A 7,764-nucleotide genomic window follows, 5' to 3' on the forward strand; every position below is an offset into this window, starting at 1 on the left:
TCTCGATCTGCTGACCTCGTGATCCGCCCGTCTCGGCCTCCCAAAGTGCTGGGATTACAGGCTTGAGCCACCGCGCCCGGCCTGCAAGACCAGTCTTACGCATTCTCTCTACTGCAGCTTTTTTGCTCCTGGACCACTTCTGAGAGGGATCATGGGTAAATTAGGATAATTAACCATCTGAGTTTGCCTGGGACTGATGGGTCTTCACTACAGTCTACTACAAACGAGGATGAAATGATCTAGCAAGCATATGCATTTCGTGGGAAGGGATGCGCTTTTGCATCTTTATTTGGCTTGTTTTTTCTATGACTTTAAACCTAACCAGCCAACTGACCAACCAATCAATCAACCAACCAACCAACCTCTGGGTATCTTAAAAGGTATACTGGAGCCTACTGTTTCATAAGCATTGTATGTTTTCTATCGTAAATATTAGCTATATTTAAACAGTGGTTTTAGCATGGGAGATCTAGTGGTATTTTGGATGTCACTATCATCAATATTTAGCCGTAATGTGCAGACAGGGCCCCTGGGGCTGTTCCGTGTCACAGATCTCCTTTGAAGTGCTGGAGAGTTTTGCCCACTGAGCCACTATGCAGGGGACAGAGAGGAATAAAGCAGGTTATTTGCATGCACTGCAGATCCAAGACAGCTGTATCAAAAGCTCACACGCCAGGCTATTTAATTTGTTGGCTGCTCAGTGGAAAGAGGCCTGCTGGGCAGGGTGGGTTGGAAGAATTAAATGGAGAGAAATATACACCAGTATAATTCACACTACTGTTTCTTGGCTGCACTCACATGTGGATAAAAAAATATTCCTACCCCAGAGCTGGCATATTTGTTTTGCCACTTTGTCTGAGCTAGTACCCTGGCAGCTGAAAGTTGGTGGAGAAAATCACACAAGTGAACTGAACTGGTTTTTAACTTTTGGTAATTTTGAACTTTCATCTGGCACTGCCTGGTAGTTGGACTGTGTTTCTCTACTAGGTGGTCTTTCCCAAACTTTCTTCTTGCCCTCAAACCACGCACATCCTTTCCTTCAGCAGACAATCTCGCCTCCTTCTTCACGGAGATAAACAAATACGTCATCAGCTTTGGTCCCACAACTTGTCACCACCAACTACAACAGTCTACCTCTACCTTCTGCCACGTGTGCCTCTCCAGCTCAGTTATGAGGGAAGAACTGTTCCTCCTCTGCCAGGATGAACCATCGTGCGTGTGCTTCGTGTACTCCTTGGTTCTAGGCAGGCAGCTTCTGAACTGGCCCTCAGCAATCCGCATCTCCTCCTATTTATGCCCTTCTGTAATCTCCTTACTTAGCGTGTGGACCTAGTGACTTGCTTCTAATGAGAAGAATATGGCAAAAATGATAGGCTGTCACTTCCAAGTTCAGGTTGTAGAAGACTGTGACTTTCATCTTGCTTGTACTCTGTCACCAGCTGGCTCTGATGAAGCACCTCCCATGTTGCAAGCTGCCTTATGGATAGGTCCTTATGGCAAGGAACTCAGGGCAGCCTTGGGCCAACAGGAACAATAAACAGAGGTCCTCAATTCAATAGCCCATGAGGAGTTTGCATCCTGCCAACAACCATCTAGGGTGACTGAATGTGCATCCTTCAGTTAAGCCTTGAGATGACAGTAGCCTCAGGTGACACCTTGATTTCAGCCTATGAGAGACCCTGAGCCAGTAGGCCCACCTAAGTGACACCCAGATTCCTAACACACAGACCTGTGAGATAATAAATGTTGACTTAAATCAAGTTGTTTTACATATCAATAGATACCTAACAGATCTGAAAATTTTCACACCTATATTTGATCCTTGATTCAGGATGAATACCTGCAGAACTATAGCTTGCTTTCTATCTCTAAAATGGTGCTGTCCAATAAAATATATAATGAACCACAAATGTGAACCATATATTTTTCAGCCACATTAAAAAAAGTAAAACGAAACAGGTGAAATTAATTTTAATAATGTATTTTATTTAATCCATATGTCAAAACTACATTGTTTAAATATGTAATTCATATACCACATGATTAAAGAGATAATTTAGATATATATTTTTTGGACTGAGTCTTTTAAAACCCATGTTTGTATTACACTGGCAGACATCTCCATTCAGACTAGCCACCCAATGGACCACCTGTGGCTAGCAGCTACCATATTGGACAGCTCAGCTTGAAAGTGAAAAACTTCGCCGAGCGCCGTGGCTCATGCCTGTAATCCCAGCACTTTGGGAAGCTGAGGCAGGAGGATCACCTGAGGTCAGGAGTTCGAGACCAGCCTGGCCAACATGGTGAAACCCCGTCTCTACTAAAAACACAAAAATTAGCCGGGCATGGTGGTGCATGCCTGTCGTCCCAGCTACTCCGAGCAGAGGCTGAGGCAGGAGTATTGCTTGAACCCAGGAGGTGGAGGTTGCAGTGAGCTGAGATTGCACCATTGCATTCTAGCCTGGGCGACAAGAATGAAATTCTGTCTCAAAAACAAACAAAAACTCAGTTTGCTCAAAAAACACATTTCTCTTCTGTTTTATTTATTTTCTATTATTATTATTATTATTATTATTTTTTAGAAAGAGTCTAGCTCTGTCACCCAAGCTGTAGTGCAGTGGTGCCATCTCGGCTCACTTCAATCTGCCACCAGGGTTCAAGCGATTCTTCTTTCTCAGACTCCCAAGTATTTGGGATTATAGGCACATGCCACCACACACAACAAATTTTGTATTTTTATTACAGACAGGATTTCACCATGTTGGCCAGGCTGGCCTTGAGCTCCTGACCTCAGGTGATCTGCCTGCCTTGGCCTCTGAAAGTGCTGGAATTACAGGCGTGACCATGGTACCTGCCTTTTTTTTTTTTTTTTTTCCTGTTTTAAAAAAGGTCTCTTTTTCTGGGCACAGTGGCTCACCACCTGTAATCCTAGCACATTGGGGAGGCCAAGGCAGGAGGATCACTTGAATCCGGGAGCTAGAGACCAGTCTGGGCAACATAGTGAGACACCATCTCCAAAGAAAAAGGAAGGAAGGAAGGAAGGAAAGGAAGGAAGGAAGGAAGGAAAGGTCTATTTTGAGAATTTTCCAACCTGTTGAGTTTGCTTCTGTGGCCTCCCCGGGTGTCCTGTGTTTGTGGGGACACAACCAGCCCGGCGTTGAGGGAAGCGCTGGTCCCCTATCTCCACATCGTCTCCAGACGCTGGCTTCTGGGAAATGCCTCATTTTGTTGGTGTGTGGCACCACAGTCACTGTGCCCAGGCTCCCCTACGCCTGCTGTCTCAGCACAGGTCTGCTCTGCCCTTGGTTGTCGGGAGCTCTGCCATTTCCCCCTCGCTTTCCCCCTAGTTCCACTGATTCCCCTGGGACTTGGAAGATGCCTCCACTGGCATTCAGCTTTGGGCTATCCTTCCTGTGCCTCTGCCACGGGGTCTCCTGACCCCACACACTTTGGTGACCCTCGGCAGGCATACAACTTACTAATTTTCAGTTCTTTTCCTCCTCAGGGCCTATGAGAAATTTTCAGGGTCTTCTGCAGGCCTCACTGGAAATGAGGGGGCCTGGGATGGGCACCTCCCAGCTCTTCCGCGCTTGGCCCAGCCCCATCCTCTTCTGCTGGAGCTGCTCTGTGTCGGGCAGGCAGTCTGGGAAGCTGCCCCGCCTTAGGATTCCAAATGGAAACAGCTTTCTGCCTTTGGATTCTCATACATATGATGGAAATTTCTCTCCTACCCCTCATACCCATCAGCCTGGATTATCAACCACAATCTCTCCTTTTCCCCCAACCTGCTGAAACAATCAACGGTATCTGATTTTTTTTTTTTTCTCTCTCTCCAGGCTCTTAACTAAAGAGCAAATTGAGAAACTGAAACAAGCAAACAAAAAGGTGTGGGCAGTGTTAATTCCTTTCCCCAGTGTTAGGAGTTATCCTGCAGTCTTCCTTATTCCAATGTTAACTGAGATAGACTCTTTGCTCTAGGTGTCCGACCTCTGTCTTCATCTTCCTATCAAAACCCTCTTAGTTTTGAGAGCAATCCTTTTCCCTCGCTAGCTCTAAGCTTTTGATAGTTCAAAAGCACTTTGGTTTAAGATCACCACACAAATCATGTTAAAAAGAAAAATCATCCTTCACCACTTCAACTGACCCCATGTGTTAGTCTGGGCCTGACCTCCCAATGAATGTCATTGATCTAGTGGGAGAAGAGAAACATACCTCATTAAAAGTATGTAAAGATATCATTCTCTCTGTCTGCCACCCTGGCACAGCCCCCAATGCAGTCTATCCCTTTCTGCAGGAATTTTTTTTTTTTTTTTTTTTTTTTTTTTTTTTTTTAGACCGAGTTTCACTGTAGTCACCCAGGCTGGAGTGCAGTGGCAAGATCTTGGCTCGCTCACTGCAACGTCTACCTCCCAGGTTCAAGTGATTCTCCTGCCTCAGTCTCCCAACTAGCTGGGATTACAGGTGTGCGCCACCATGCCTGTAGTGGTTTCATTTCATTCAAATTTTGTAGTTTTAGTAGAGACGGGGTTTCATTATGTTGGCCAGGCTGGTCTGGAACTCCTGACCTCAGGTGGTCTGCCTGACTTGGCCTCCTAAAGTGCTGGGATTACAGGCATGAGCCACCACGCCTGACCATTTTTAAAGTTATTATTATTATTTTTGAGACAGGATCTTACTCTGTCACCCAGGCTGGAGTGCAGTGGTGCGATCTTGGCTCACTGCACCTTCTACCTCCTAGGTTCAAGAGATTCTCCCACTTCAATCTCCCAAGTAGCTGAGATTACAGGCATGCACCACCACACACAGCTAATTTATATATTTTTTCTGTGGAGACAGGATTTCACCATGTTATCAGGCAGGTCTAGGACTCCTGACCTCAAGTGATCCACCTGCTTCAGCCTCCCAAAATGCTGGAATTACAGGGGTGAGCCACCATGCCCGACCTCTGCAGGATTATTTACCGCTAGCCTGAAAACAGGCTGCAGCAGGGATACCACATTCTGTAATAACAACTATCCCCTTTCTCCCTAGATTTCTGGTTTTGTAGAGAGAGGCATGCCCAAGTACATTTTCTCGCAAACTTTGCAGAGAGATGAGGCTGATGAGAAACAAATCCAAATCACTACTGTTGTTTCTGGGAAAACTATCTTAAAAATGATTACTCAGCTGGTAGCTTCCCTTTGCCCTCTCTCTCCTTTTTCATTTTTTTCCTTATTTGGAATGTAGAAAGTGATGGCTGGAACTAGCAGCCATTATGTGATCATGAGGCATCCTTGAGAATTGAAGCCCGGTGCTAAAAATGAAGTGACAGGGTAGAAAGAGTACAATATTGATGTCTAGTGTCAGCCTAGATAGCCTAGATTTATTACCACAGGCCCTGGGATATCTGTCTCTACATGTCATGTTATGTGAGAAAAATGAACTCTTGTCTGGTTGAAGCGATGCTTCCATTTCTAGCAGTCAAATTCCTATCCTAGGCATGCTTACTTTAACTTCACTTTTACTGTTTCCAACCATTGCAGCTTGGACTTTCCTCCTGTCACTTCTTTGAAACTGCTCTTGTCAAGTTTTTTCAAAAATTTTTTATTATTTTATTTTATTTTTGAGACAGATCTAGCTATGTCACCCAGGCTGGAGTGGAGTGGCACCATCTTAGTTCACTGCAGCCTCCACTTTCTGGGGTCAAGCCATTCTTCTGCCTCAGTCTCCCAAGTAGCTGGGATTACAGGTGCATGTCACCACACCTGGCTAATTTTTGTATTTTTTAGTAAAGATGGGGTTTCACCATGTTGGCCAGGCTGGTCTCAAACTCCTGACCTCAAGTGATTTACCTGCCTTGGTCTCCCAAAGTGCTGGGATTACAGGTGTGAGCCACCACACGTGGCCAACTTTTACTTAAGATAACTAGAAAAAAAAAAAAAAAGAAAAGAAAAGAAAAAAATAAAAGAAAGCAATCAAAGGAATTGCTGAACTTCAGAATAAGTCTTCCCATTTTTTTTTTCTTAAAAATACTTCTACATTAAGAAAAAAAGATTTGGAATCAGTTACATAAGTTGAAGTCATTGTTTTTTAAACAATCTTTAAATTTTAGGCACTATAAATCATTCATTTATCCTTTGAGTTCTCTCTCATCTTCCGCTTTTTGATGATTACATTATTATTGTCACATGCAATTCTATAGCATTGCATTTTGTTCTGTACCTGTTATTCTAAAATTGTTTTGCTTTAATTCCAAATTTAAACTCATTCTGAATTCACCCTTATCCTTTTATCATAACTTCTTTAATACTTGGTAGAGATAAAAGTTTCTATTTCTTTCTTTGGCTGTCACTTAAAGAAATGACATTAGGGTACATTGCCTTCCTTTTTGGTTCCTATGGGTGATTTTTTTTTCTTTCTAGTTTCAATATTTTGTTTTGATCATTTTGTTTAAGTATTATAAGATTCTGTTTGTCAGATCTCTTTGCTTGCAGATTACAGAAAATCAACTTAAGCCAGGTAAGGCATCTTATTTTCTTATGCAAAAGGAAACATTAAGGGGGCATTCTATCTTCAGGCATGGCTGGATCCAGGAGTTCTGTTGTCACTAGAACTGTGTCTCTCCATGTGTGGGCTCCATTGGTAGTTATTGTGAGGTACCTTCTATACTTGTGGTAGCAATGATATCTACCAGCATCACAAGTTTCCATTGTCATCATAGGCAGAGTGGTAGACAACATGGCTTGTAGGACATATTTGGTCTCAGAATTAAAACCTTTTCATTGCATTTGAGAAATACATTGTTAGACATATAACTATGCAATTTTCTGGAATTTTCTGAAAGTGGCCCTTTCCTCCCTATTGTGCTCCCGTTTTGAATCTTTCAACCTTATTCCAACTCCGTATTTCTCATCTAGTTGACATGGATGGGAAATTGATCAGCCGCAAACCATTTCCTTGGGAGAGAGAAAGATACGATTATTTTAGAAAAATATACCAAGTTTTCTTGATTTTCTAACATCATGTTTACCTGACAGAAGGGCAGGAGGAAAGAGCTGGGACTCACCTTGACACCTGTCTGTACCCGATGAGGGGCAGCCTGACTGTGGGTGAATATCATGCCCAGGGCTGAAGTAGTTTTTATTTTAATCATTTACAAAGAAAAAGCTTCCCAAAGAAATCAGAGACGTTTCTCAGGTGCTAGGTCTACAGCCTTGCTTCTGACCTGTTCAGCACCTATAAAAGGTGCCGCAGGCTCCCCTGCAAAGCAATGTGTGGATTTTGGATTATGTAAGACCCTGAATGCAAATAGGGAACTCAGAGGATGGTGGAAAGCCAGTTTCATGTTGGCAGGAGAATATTCTAGTGTTTTCCTCTCTAGATCTCCAACATGTTCATAGCACATAATAAGCACTAAATAGATATGTATTAACTGATTTTGAGTAACCAGGTCATATGTAGAACAGTTAAACAAAGACACAGAGGTAAGAGGAAAAAAAGAAGGCTGGGTGCGGAGGCTTATGCCTGTAATTCCAGTACTTTGGGACACCGAGGTGGGAGGACTGCTTGAGCCCAAGGGTTTGAGACCAGCATAGGTAACACAGTGAAAAAATTAGCCAGGTGTAGTGGCACATGCCTGTAGTCCCAGTTACTTGGGAAGCTGAGGTGAGATGATCATTTGAGCCAAGGAAGTGAAGGCTGCAGTGAGCCATGATCTTACCACTGTACTCCAGTCTGGGCAATAGAGTGAGACCTTGTCTCAAAAAGAAAAGTAAAATTAAAAAA

The 7,764-nt window shown here is 43.4% G+C and overlaps 1 long non-coding RNA gene across 1 annotated transcript in view; it reads right to left on the reverse strand.

Annotated features, from left to right (window-relative positions):
• The window catches only part of LOC108520775 (uncharacterized), an 8,692-nt gene extending 5,104 nt beyond the window's left edge, over positions 1-3,588 (reverse strand). The window contains exons 1-2 of the long non-coding RNA XR_001882998.1: positions 3,480-3,588; positions 1,135-1,729 (exon numbers count right to left, since the gene is read on the reverse strand). This is a non-coding gene — a long non-coding RNA (uncharacterized LOC108520775). The remainder of the gene's footprint in view (positions 1-1,134; positions 1,730-3,479) is intronic.
• Positions 3,589-7,764: the final 4,176 nt, after the last annotated feature.

Source organism: Rhinopithecus bieti, unplaced genomic scaffold (genome assembly GCF_001698545.2).
Source record: "Rhinopithecus bieti isolate Rb0 unplaced genomic scaffold, ASM169854v2 scaffold_52030, whole genome shotgun sequence".
Taxonomy (NCBI): domain Eukaryota; kingdom Metazoa; phylum Chordata; class Mammalia; order Primates; family Cercopithecidae; genus Rhinopithecus; species Rhinopithecus bieti.